Raw genomic sequence first — 13,795 nt, forward strand, 5'->3', positions numbered from 1 at the left:
AGTTCGCCCAAAACTCACCCTATACGACATGCACAAGAAGCTAGTATCATACAGTGGAAATGGTACATAAAAGACAGGGCCGACTGGGACCAGCAGGGACAGCAGCCCTATAAAAACAGGTGCCACAGCCCCTGTGCAGAATGAAGAGAGGGTGCAGGAGGTACCCCAGATAAATAGTCACCAGTGAGATGGGGTGAGCCATTGAATTCTTGTCCCCTGAGGATAAGTAGCATGTATGGTTTACCAATGGTTCTGCCAAGTATGTGGGGACTACAAGGCACTGGAAGGCAGTGTATTATAACCCAGTCACAAAGAAGTTGTTATCTACTACAGAAGAAGGGAAGAGTAGTCGGTATGCAGAACTGTGCGCTGTGTATCAAGCACTGCAACAAGAATTACCAGTGACTTGTCACATTTATACTGATTCTTGGTCTTCCACCAATGGGTTAGCCAACTGGCTTCCTACATGGCATGCACATAACTGGCAAATACATTTTAATGAGGAGTGGGGCAAAGAGTTGTGGCAAGAAATGTGGGAATTGCTAGAGCAAAGTACTGTGTATCATGTAGATCCCCACTGCCCCACCAATTTACTCTAATGCTGGTTCAGTTCCTTTGCAGATGGCAAAGCCAAAATCTCAGAGGAAGAGGTGGCTACACAGAATTCTGACTTGGTAGGGTTGGCTAAATAGGTGCACCAAAAATGTGGACACCTGGGAGAGAAAGCCACTTACTATTGGGCAGAGATTGGAGGGATGCACATTCTCCTAGACTTGACAACAACTGTTTCCTATTTGTCAAGACACACAACAGAGATCTGTCCAGCAAACTGTCAGAGGTCAGTTGGGGAGAGGGAAGTTACCAGGGCAGATATGGCAACTTGATTACATTGGGCCACTACCGACTAGCCATGGATGTCTATACACTTGCACAGTGGACACTTATTCTGGGTAGCTTATTGCTCTCCCTTGTACATGTGCGTAAGGAAATGCCTCCTTGGCATGGTTACCCCCTGACTTTTTGCCTTTGCTGATGCCAAGTTATGATTTGAAAGTGTGCTGGGACCCTGCTAACCAGGCCCCAGCACCAGTGTTCTTTCCCTAAACTGTACCTTTGTCTCCACAATTGGCACAACCCTGTCACCCAGGTAAGTCCCTTGTAACTGGTACCCCTGGTACCAAGGGCTCTGATGCCAGGGAAGGTCTCTAAGGGCTGCAGCATGTCTTATGCCACCCTGGGGACCCATCACTAAGCACATACACACTGCTTGCCAGCTAGTGTGTGCTGCTGGGGAGAAAATTACTAAGTCGACATGGCACTCCCCTCAGAGTGCCATGCCAACCTCACACTGCCTGTGGCATAGGTAAGTCACCCCTCTATCAGGCCTTACAGCCCTAAGGCAGGGTGCACTACACCACAGGTGAGGGCATATGTGCATGTGCACTATGCCCCTACAGTGTCTAAGCAAAACCTTAGATATTGTAAGTGCAGGGTAGCCATAAGAGTATATGGTCTGGGAGTCTGTCAAACACGAACTCCACAGCACCATAATGGCTACACTGAAAACTGGGAAGTTTGGTATCAAACTTCTCAGCACAATAAGTGCACACTGATGCCAGTGTGCACTTTATTGTAAAATAAACCCAGAGGGCATCTTAGAGATGCCCCCTGAAAACATACCTGACTTCCAGTGTGGGCTGACTAGTTTCTGCCAGCCTGCCACACACCAGACATGTTGCTGGCCACATGGGGAGAGTGCCTTTGTCACTCTGTGGCCAGGAACAAAGCCTGTACTGGGTGGAGGTGCTTCTCACCTCCCCCTGCAGGAACTGTAACACCTGGCGGTAAGCCTCAAAGGCTCATCCCCTTTGTTACAGCGCCACAGGGCATCCCAGCTAGTGGAGATGCCCGCCCCTCCGGCCACTGCCCCCACTTTAGGCGGCAAGGCTGGAGGAGATATTGAGGAAAACAAGGAGGAGTCACCCCCCAGTTAGGACAGCCCCTAAGCTGTCCTGAGCTGAGGTGACTCTTCCTTTTGGAAATCCTCCATCTTGTAGAAATGGAGGATTCCCCCAATAGAATTAGGGATGTGCCCCCCTCCCCACAGGGAGGAGGCACAAAGAGGGTGTAGCCACCCTCAAGGACAGTAGCCATTGGCTACTGCCCTCCCAGACCTAAACACACCCCTAAAATCAGTATTTAGGGGCCCCCAGGACCGAGGAAGATAGATTCCTGCAACCCAAAGAAGAAGAAGGACTGCTGACCTGAAGCCATGCAGTGAAGACGGAGATGACAACTGATTTGGTCCCAGGCCCAACGGCCTGTCTCCCTACTTCGAAGAAAACTGCAACAGTGACACACCCAACAGGGTCCAGCGACCTCTGAAGCCTCAGAGGACTACCTTGCATCTAAAAGGACCAAGAAGCTCCTGAGAACAGCAGCCCTGTTCAACAAACTGCAACTTTCTGCAACCAAGAAGCAACTTTTAAAGACCACACGTTTTCCGCCGGAAGCATGAGTCTTTCCACTCTGCACCCGACGCCCCCGGCTCAACCTGCGAAAAACTAACACTACAGGGAGGACTCCCCGGCGACTGTCAGCCCGTGAGTAGCCAGAGTTGACCCCCCTGAGTCCCCACAGTGACGCCTGCAGAGGAAATCCGGAGGCTCCCCCTGACCGCGACTGCCTGTAACAAGGAACCCGACGCCTGGAAAACACTCTGCACCCGCAGCCCCCAGGACCTGAAGGAACCGAACTCCAGTGCAGGAGCGACCCCCAGGCGACCCTCTGCCTAGCCCAGGTGGTGGCTACCCCAAGGAGCCCCCCTGTGCCTGCCTGCATCGTTGAAGAGACCCCCGGGTCTCCCCATTGATTCCTATCAGAAACCCGACGCCTGTTTGCACTCTGCTTTGGCCGCCCCTGTGCCGCTGAGGGTGTACTTTCTGTGCCTGCTTGTGTACCCCCGGTGCCCTACAAAACCCCCTGGTCTGCCCTCCGAGGACACGGGTACTTATCTGCTGGCAGACTGGAACCGGGGCACCCCTATTTCCATTGAAGCCTATGTGTTTTGGGAACCACTTTGACCTCTGCACCTGACCAGCCCTGAGCTGTTGGTGTGGAAACTTTGGGGTTCCCTTGAACCCCCAACGGTGGGCTACCTTGGACCCAACTTTGAACCCTGTAAGTGTTTTACTTACCTGTGAACTTATCATTTACTTACCTCCCCCAGGAACTGTTGATTTTTGCACTGTGTCCACTTTTAAAATAGCTTATTGCCATTTGTGTCAAAACTGTACATGCTAATGTGATTATTCAAAGTTAATAGAATACCTGAGTGAAAAACCTTTCATTTGAAGTATTACTTGTAAATCTTGAACCGGTGGTTCTTAAAATAAACTAAGAAAAGTTATTTTTCTATATAAAAACCTTTTGGCCTGGAGTAAGTCTTTGAGTGTGTGTTCCTCATTTATTGCCTGTGTGTGTACAACAAATGCTTAACACTACCCTCTGATAAGCCTGCTGCTCGACCACACTACCACAAAATAGAGCATTAGAATGATCTGCTTTTGCCACTATCTTACCTCTAAGGGGAACCCTTGGACTCTGTGCACACTATTTCTTACTTTGAAATAGTATATAAAGAGCCAACTTCCTACAATGGGCCACCCAGTAAAATACCATCAAAACTCTGGACTTGTTAATGTTATAATATTGAGTCCTACTGCAGGTCCAGAGTGACAAGGGGTCGCACTTCAAAGGTAAATTGGTACAAGATTACTGTTTACAGCACAACATTGAGTAGATTTATCACATTCCTTATTAGCTGCAAGCTGTAGGACTGCTTGAGAGAATGAACGGCTTGCTGAAAGCCCACTTACGAAAACTATCAGATGGAATCTTGAAAAACTGGAGAAAGCACTTACATGAAGCTCTCCAAATTTTGAAAAACAGACCACTGGCAAATGCAGAGACTTCGCTAATGCGGATGTTAACCCCAGCATTGCAGATACAACCCCATGTGGAGACTACCACAATCCTGTACTGGGGAAAAAAACAGGAGCCTTGGCTCCTTACCAAGCCAAACCAGAATCTGCAGCTCTTGATCTACCTGCTTTAAAGGCGTACACTTTGAAACCATGAGACATGGCACACTGTGAAACAGGTTTTGGAATACAGATTCCCCCGAAGCATTTCGGATTGATTGCTCCCAGATCTGAGTTGGCACTCAAAGGTATTCAGATCTTGGGGGTAGTAATCGATGCAGACTACCAGGGAGAAATTAAAACTATTCTCCTTAATAGTGGAGACACTGATTTGATGATACAGTCTGGAGACAGGATTGCCCAGATGGTGATTATCCCAGGGTATGGAGGAATAGTGAAAAGGGGGATGGCCCCAGCCCTTCGTACAGTGCGTGGGGAGGGAGTTTTTGGTTTAACTGACAAAAACCTTGGGTGCTAAGGTGTGAGTGGACTCCCCAAATCATCCTTCTGAACCAGCAGAAATCATAGCAAAGGGCAGGGACAACGTCCTATTAATCATGAAATCCGGTAGAGAACGATAGGCGCATGTTCCAGCTAACAAATGTTGTTTGCTTGTCTCTTTTACAGATCATACTTTGAGATGTCTGTGTGCTAGCTGTGCTACGTGGTCTCCTTTCAGGTGTGGGGTCAGGAGGGACTGAAAGCCCCCAACTCCGAAATGATTGATCGACCACGCCCATCGACACCCATACTGCACTTGACTGAAAATGTCTGGATACATCTGGTACAAGCTGTATTCAACAGGTCGGATTTCTGCATGGCCTCCATGCAAAGTACAGTGGACGTTATATCTACCTGTCTGGTTGCTATACGTACACCTGCAAACATTTTGTTGGATATTTTTAATGCCACTAACCAGGATGGAGATGTCCAAGAGAGCGATGTGGTATCCCGTTTTGCCAAGAAACGATGGATGAAAAATGGGACCATTTGACCCAAATAATTATGTACAATATCACCACAGGCAATATCTGTTATCAAATGTCATGCAATTCTGTATCAGGCTGAGAATATTTATGGTAAAGCATGGAGCAGCTCAGTCTTGGAAAAACAGAGTGAGAGTTGGCCAGTTTCTAGCATGATCTTTTCAACACTGACCTGGTACGGCCAGCGTTTGAACAACAACTTACCGGATGGGAGGGGGAGTTTCTAGAATTCTCCTCTCCAGTTTGTTTAAAGGATATAAGGGGAGGAAGCTTGACAGCTGGGACTGGAAGGAACTCATTCTGAGGAGGGACACCCTGTTCAGAATCCCACTGTGGGTAGTAGACTCCCTCTGTCTCGGTTGTGACTGTTCCACGGCCTGAAACTGGCAGATGAAGGGATGATGTCGGTGTCAAGCCCCATGGTGATGCATTTTTAATTCTTATTTTTAGCATTGCAGTGTGCATGCATGAATACGTAGTCCCTATATATATATTTATATATATATATATGTGTGTGTGTATATATATATATATATATATACATATTATATTCATTGTTGTAGTGTTGCATTCTCATTGTTTCGTTAATCATTAATAATCTACTGCTGTGATTATTTTAAGAAGTTTACATGTATTGCTGCATTTGAAATAAAAGCTCATGTTATTCTCTTTGTGCATGAAACTTGGGATGTGCCTTAATAAAATCATTACTCAGACTAAGAGTGCTGCAAGATTTTTATTCCTTTTACGTGGTTTTCCTCTGAGTCTGAAGTAGAGCAGAACACTGTTTTACTCTAGAAATGACAATATTTCCACTCAAACATCTAATAACGGTAAAATATGTGCACCGTACGGTTCATAAAAACCCTTGGCCTTGGATTAACAGATTGCAGATGCTTTGTTTTATAATTTCAGAAACACTGTCTCTTTTTCTTACAACTACATACAGATTGAACATTTCATTTTTTAACACAACATCCAATACTCGTAGGGGTATCTACTTGCATGGCTCTCACCTAGTCTTTTAACCCAGAGTCCCAAGCAAACCTCAAACTTTGACAAAAAAAACACATTTTCCTCACATTTCTGTAGTGGAAAGTTCTGGAATCTACGGGGGCCACAAACGTCCTTCCACCCATCATTCGCCCAAGTGTCCTAATCAAAATTACACCTCACTTGTGTGGGTAGGCCTAGTCCCTGCAACAGGAAATTGTCCAAAACACAACATGGATGCATCACATTTACCCACTGAAAACGGACTCTTTTTTCGATTGTGGGGAGCTGTAGGTTTTGGACCCTAGCTCAGCTGGCACCTAGGGAAATCTGGCTAATCTGTACGTTTTTCAAAACTAGACACCAAGGGGTATCCAGGGTGGGGTGACTTGTGTGGCTCTCGCCAGGTTTTTTTTTAACCCACAATTCCTCAAGCTTTGATTAAGAATACACAATTTCCTCACATTTCTGTGATGGAACATTCTGGAATCTGTGGGGAGCCACAAACTTCCTTCCAACCCCTATTCCCCCAAGTCTCTTTATGCAAATGGTACCTCACTTGTGCAGGTAGGCCTAGTGCCCACGACAGAAAAAGACCCAAAATACAACATGAACGCATCACATTTTCCCACTGACCCTTTTATTCCAATGTGAGTAGCTGTAGATTTTGGCACCAGCTCTGCCGGTACCAAGGGAAACCTGGCAAAGCTGTACATTTAAAAAAACTAGACACCTAGGGGTATCCAGGGTAGAGTGACTTGTGTGGCTCTCACCAAGTGTTTTTACCCAAAATCCCTTACAAACCTCAAACTTTGACTAAAGCACATTCTCCTCACATTTCTGTAATGGAAAGTTCTGGAATCTTCGAGGGGGTACAAATGTCCTTACACATGGCATTCCCCCAAGGTTCCTGATAAAAATGGGACCTCACTTGTGTGGCTGGGCCTAGTGCCCGTGACAGGGAATGGCCCAAAACACAACATGGATGCATCACATTTTTCCACATAAAAATGACCACTTTTTTTCAATATGGGTAGCTTTAGATTTTATTTTTGAAAACTAAACACCTAGGGGGTATCTAGGATGAGGTGACTTGTATGACTCTCGCACGTTTTTGTTAACCCAGAATCACTTGCAGACCTCAAACTTTGACTAAAAACACATTTCCCTCACATTTGTGTGAAGAAAGTTCTGAAACCTGTGGGGAGCCACAAACTTCCTTACACCTGGCATTCCCCCAAGCCTCCTGAAACAAATAGTACCTCAGTTGTGTGAGTAGGCCAAGTGCTCGACAAAGGAAATGGCCCAAAATGCAACATGTACACATCACATTTTTCCACTGCAAACTGACCTTTTTTTTCAATGTGGGTAGCTTTAGGTTTTGAACCCTTGCTCAGCTGGCACCTAGGAAGACTTAGCAGACCTGTACATTTTTTATAGCTCAGCACCTAGAGGTATCCAGGGTGGGGTGACTTGCATGGCTTCCACCAGGTGTTGTTACCCAGAATACCTTGCAAATCTGAAGCTTTGACTAAAAAAATTATGTTTCCTCACATTTCTGTAATGGAAGGTTCTGGTATCTGGAGCCACAAACTACCATCCACCCAGCATCCCCCCAATTGTCCCAATATAAATGGTACTCCACTTATGTGGCTAGGCCTAGTGCCTGTGACAGAAACAGATCATACCAAGGTCAATGGGAGTCTCCTGGCGAGGGCTGCTATTGGCCTAGATTCGAGCAGTTGCTGTCGCAGGCACAACACAAGTGGGGCAGCGTTTATATTGGAACAAATGGAGTAATGCAGATTTGTAAGAATTTTGTGGATTCCTTCTGATTCCAGAAGTTCTGTCATAGAAATTGAAGGACAATGTGTGGTTTCAGTCCCCTTCCTGGGGCTATGTACGTTGGAGGGGGGGTGCACGGCCCCCTTGTGGAGTCATCAGTGGCTCCTGTTTTGTCCCAGGGTGCCCACCCCTGGGACATAGCTGTTTGTTTTTGCTTGGTGGCAGCTTACAGCTCCCACTAAGCAATAGAAAACAAAGTCCGCTTTCTGACAGTAGGATCTGTCAAACAGGTCTCGCTGCCAGAAAGCAGAGTTTTCATATGTCTTCCCTGGACGCATACTGATGAAAACATTGCTCCAAGAAGCAGGAGCTGCTATTAAAAGCAGTTCCTTGCTTGCTGGAGCAATGTGGGCATACGCAGGAGGCGAGAACCGTCTGGGACCACGCGGGAAGCCTTGAGGCTCCCCCACAGTCCCAGACAGCCCATAAAGGGCAAAAAATGTAAAAAAACATAAAAGCAATCAACTGGGACCATGGGGGAGGCCTTGAGGCCTCCCACCTCCCCGCAGTCCCAGATGGCCTGTAAAGCATAAAAAAAGAAAAGATTTTTTTTTAAACCAATGGCCTAATGGTCAAGGTTTCAGACCCTCACACTGGAAGTTGAGGGTTCTCATCCAGGTGTGTCCGGGACCATTTCCCTCCCCTAATTTAACTTCAAAATTTTAAGGCTCATACTGAAAGGCGATGTCACTCTTTTTAATTGACAATTAAATTTTTTTATAATTGTCCAGAAATATCTCATTCTAAGTATGTCAGCCTTCAAAGCCTAAAAAACTGTCTATCTCTCTTCCTCTCACTCTCTTTCTCTCTCTCTTTGAATCTCTTTCTCCCACTCCCCCTCAGACCCTTACGCACCCACTCACAGACTCACTCAGACACTCATGCATGCACTCAGACACTCTCAGACCCTCACGCACCCACTCACAGCCCCACTCAGACCCTCACACATCCACTCACAGACCCACTCACTCACACCCACTCACAGAGCCAGTCAGACTCTCACACACCCACTCACAGACTGACTGACACCCTCTTGCACCCACTCACAGACCTGAGCAGGCAGTGACGCACTCACTAAGACACTGATGCACGCACTCTCACACCCAGACAGAGACTCTCACAGCCACTCTTATCCCCAGATACACCCTCTTAAACCTACTCTAACACTCAGATAGACAGGCTGCAGCCAACTCCCGCCACGTACGGTCAAAGCGCCATGTTCAGAGTAGGATTGGGTTGTTGGAGGGGGTTGGCCACAGGGGGTTGGCCTGCAGGCCAGGCCTTACCAGCAACCCCAGCAATCCCTGCCACGCACATGAGAAGGACGTGCACGGTGCAAGGTTGGGTGCTTATAGGGGGTTGGCCTGTGGCCAGGCCCTGTGGCCAACCTCCACTGTGCACTGCTAAAAGCTATGCGCAGTGGAGGTTGGATTAACATATAGTAATGAAAATTACTATATATTAAAAAAAACATAGCAATTCACTGAAAAAAACTAAGGTTACAGGGACATTATAGTTTGGAAACAGAATTAAAAAACATAGAAATTCACTTTAAAGCCAAAGTTTACAAGGACGTTGTAGTTTGGCTCACATTTTAAACGTACAAAACCACAGGAATTCACCAGTTTAAGTTATCTCAAGTGACTATAACTTGTGCCCTAAGGTAACTATAACTTGCACCCTCGCCATGCACTGCTAATTACCCCACAAATTATGGCACTCATGACATCTTTGATAGTGTCAATGTAATATTTGCAGTAAAATATTTGACAAAAAAACTGTGCATTGCGGGGGTGCGAGTTAAAGTAGGCGTGAGGGACAAGTTATAGTTACTTGAGATAACAATAACTATAACTGTAACTAGTGAATTTCTACGGTTTCATAGATTTAAAATGGGATCCTAACTATAATGTCCCTGTAACCTTTGTGTTTTTTAACTGAATTTCTATGTTTATTTTTAATTCTATTTCCTAACTATAACATCCTTGGAAACTTTGTTTTTTGAGTGAAAAGATAGATAGATAGATAGATAGATAGATAGATAGATAGATAGATAGATAGATAGATAGATAGATAGATAGATAGATAGATAGATAGATAGATAGATAGAGATATTGGACCTGATTTAGTACTTGGCAGAGAGAAATACTCCATCACGCACATAACGGATATCCCGTCTGCCATATTACGATTCCATTATATTCTATGGGGATCATAATACAGCAGACAGGATGTCCATCACATTTCTGATGGAGTATTCTATCCGCCAAGTTCTAAATCAGGACCATAGGTATAGATATATATAGATATACAACTAGATATAGATATGTCCCATAAAGGGGGTTAGTATTAACCTGCATAAATTGTTTTACTTTTTTTTTTTTTAGACTTGTGTAGTTCTCCCAGGGGCAATTGCACCCGATAGGGCAACTACACATTTCCCCCAAAAATTTGAGGGCCGCAGGGTCTTCTTCGCTGCCGGTTGGAATCTGTAATGTCAGTGCGCCTAGCAACTCGCTGATGTCACAGATGGGTGGAGGGAGTTGGGGGCTGATGAGGAAGTGATTCCACTTGTCCCCTGCCCTTCTTCTTTTTAAAAACAATTTACTTGCACTGGAGGATTCATTAGATCCCTTCCCCAGTATGAGCCAGTGGCTGACAGACGCACTGTGAAGGGTGTGCAGGTGTTGACCACTGGCCGATGCCCGCATAAACAGGGTTAAAAGGTCAAGCATCTCTTCGACACAGATGGAAGGTTTCACAGGGCTTTTTCATCTTCTCTGTGTTTTCAGAAATGCAGAGAAGGGTCTTTGTCTAGTTATTCAAGGAATAGCAGAGAAAGGGCTAGATGTGTAAAGCTTTTTTCAGCTTGCAAATGGTCCGATTTGCGGAATCAGGCCGTTTGTGACCTGGAAAAAGCATTTTCCTATGTACCAAACCCTATTTTTCAATTCGGTAACCTATTCACAAGGTGGGTTAGCAATTCGGTATGAGAAAGGGGCATGGAACTTGCCCCTTAATGGCATATTTTCCTAATAGCGACTCGCAGTGGTATCTATGAATGATTTGCAACCAAAATGCGGTCGCAAAACATTAACTTTTTACCACCAAATTCAATTTGATGGTAACCCATTTGTAAATGAGAAGAGGTCCCCAAGGAACCCATTCCCTTTCATAAACAGTCGTAAAAGTGTTTTTAAGTGCGGCAGTGGCCCCACTGACTACTGCCTACTCTTAGAAAATTAAAAGAAAACTTTTCATTTTCATTTTTGAAATGCACCCCGTTTTCCTTTAAGGAAAACGGGCTGCATTATGAAAAAAAGTTGATTTATTTCAAGGAAAACACAGACATGTTGGTCTGCTGTCCCCATCAGGCCCCTATCCCTGTGTTTTTAGCGATTCCCAATGGGTTGCAAATTGAAGCCTGCCTCATGAATATTAATGAGGTAGGTCAACTGCGACCCACTGGGAATCGCAAAAAGTGTAAAACACACTGTTGTACATAGCTGTTTGCGATTTCCTAATAGGAAATCGCAAAAAATTACTATCAGGAAATCACAAACCCAAAGCTATGTACATCTGGTCCCACATTCAAACATTCCAAGCTATGGTCCTCATGATTCAGGGTCAATATGTATTTATTTCACAACAGCAGCATTACATGTCGCTCAGAAATGCTGCTAAAAAGGGCACAGGCATTGCACCACATGATATGCAGATGTGGTGAGTAACACAAACGATAGTGGATGATTAAGGTATTTGTTGTGAGGTTATTTTAGTGTTTATGTAGGCATATTTATTTTAGCTTGGGTCTGAGGCCTGTGCCCTCTCACCTAGTCACTTGTCATATTATTCCTCTTATTATTTTAGAAAAGCTTCATTTTAGTAGCAGTTTTATTATTTTTATCAGTTGCCCTTCCATGCAGAATTTGATATTCATTTCTTTGCGTGACATTTTCATCCTGTGCTCACTCCAAGGATGCACACAATAGTTTACCGGGTTTTGCCAGTCCTGAGAGTACAATGTCTACCCTACACAGAAAAATATGCGTTTTATTAGGGCAGTTCTCAGAACAGCAAGATGTTTTATTATAAAACAACATGCTGCCCCCACCAACCCAGAGGGGACATTCTAGCCAGCCTGCCATCCTTTGCTGAACGTTGTCGCAGTTTCTGCTGAAACTCCATGCTTCGTCTATGTGGGAGGACTCCCAGCAGTTTAACAGACCTCTTCTTTACCTCTGAACACATGTATGGAAATTGGGCTTCCTTCCAGGGACTGGATGGGCGTATTAGGGCTACCACTGCTAGGTGCTCTCATGTAGAAACTTATGGGGTCATTATGACCCTGGCGGAAGGCGGAGAACCAGCGGTAAGACCGCCAAGAGGCTGGAGGTCTTTTTTTCCGTATTATGACCATGGCGGTTACTACAACGGGAGTCCTACGACATGGTGCCACCAACATTGATTAGGCACTGATTTTACAGATCTCCCAAGTATCTCTGTCTCATTACGTGCAAAAGGCACCCTAATTACCTTATACGGCGATGTCCGTGGTATTAGGGAATATCCTTCTCAGCTAGATCAGTGGTACTTATTTGATGCTATAGGTTGTTCAAACTTGAACTCATAAAAGTATTTCCCATCTCTCTCTGAAAAATGTCATTCCATTTTAAAAGTGGCAGACCAAAATAGGGTAATTATTGCAGCAAACATGAGACTTCCCTCACAACACACTTAAGAAATAATGAACTCACGGAAGAGGGAGGAGAGGTCATTGACGCACACGCAGCATGCAGAACAGAAATGTTTTACTCTTGGGTCTCTTTTCCAGCAGTAGATGGGAACACACATACATTTCACCATTACACTCCAGCAAATGCACCAGCACTGTATAGACCTTATGCGTATTTAGAAATACCACTATCTTATCAAGAACACCAAATTGACTTGATGGCTCCCTACCACACGTTCCACAGAATGTTAGACTAAGGGCCTCATTATGACTTTGATGGTCTGATGATAAGATCGCCATGTTGGAGGTCATCTGACTGCCGTATTAAGAGGTATACAGCTCAGTCCGCCAAAAAACAGCCAATTTCACAACACCGCCACAACACTGGGAGACGGAAAAAGGGTGGTTCAACCACCAGCACTGCCAGCCCGACACCAATCCTCCCATCAGATTACGATCCAGAAATCATGACAGTGGTTCTTCCATGGCAGAAAACCAATAGCAGTGCGAACCGCAGTGGTCTGAACTCACATCAAGCTGAACACCACACCACATTGGATAGTTTGAATATCCCACACCTGACACACATCCACACACTCAACACACCTATACACTCCACTATATACCACACCCCCTTACAACCCACAATCCTTTGCCAACAGGACACCACTCATAGCCACAGAGGAGGAATAACTATCACAGATTTATCGATAAATACTTTTAGCACCCTTACACATTTCACCACGCATACATCCCACACCTGCGCAACATACACAACACACAATTTACAATCACACACAATATACAACAACCATCACCCACTCACATCACAGTACCTACACCTCATCCCTTATGTTTTCTTCAACCTCTTATTTAACACTACTTCATCGTCTATACCACCACTACAATATCCCCACAAAAACGCCCACGTTTCACAGATGAGGAGTTCAGGGTCATGGTGGACGAAATTGTCAGGGTAGAGCCACACCTGTTCAGAGCACAGGTCCAATAAACATCAATAGCCAGGAAAATGGAGTTGTGGCAAAGAATAGTTGACAGAGTGAATTGTGTAGGCAGCTTACAAGCACAAGGGAGAACATCAGGAAGAGGTGGAATGACTTCAGGAGGAAGGTACGTTCCATGGCATCCAGGCACCGGTTTGTGGTACTCAAAACTGGAGGTGGACCCCCACCTCCTCTCCCTACTTTCACAACTTGGGAGGAGAAGGTCTTTGACATACTTCATCCTGAGGG

This window comes from Pleurodeles waltl, chromosome 4_2 (genome assembly GCF_031143425.1).
Source record: "Pleurodeles waltl isolate 20211129_DDA chromosome 4_2, aPleWal1.hap1.20221129, whole genome shotgun sequence".
Lineage (NCBI taxonomy): Eukaryota > Metazoa > Chordata > Amphibia > Caudata > Salamandridae > Pleurodeles > Pleurodeles waltl.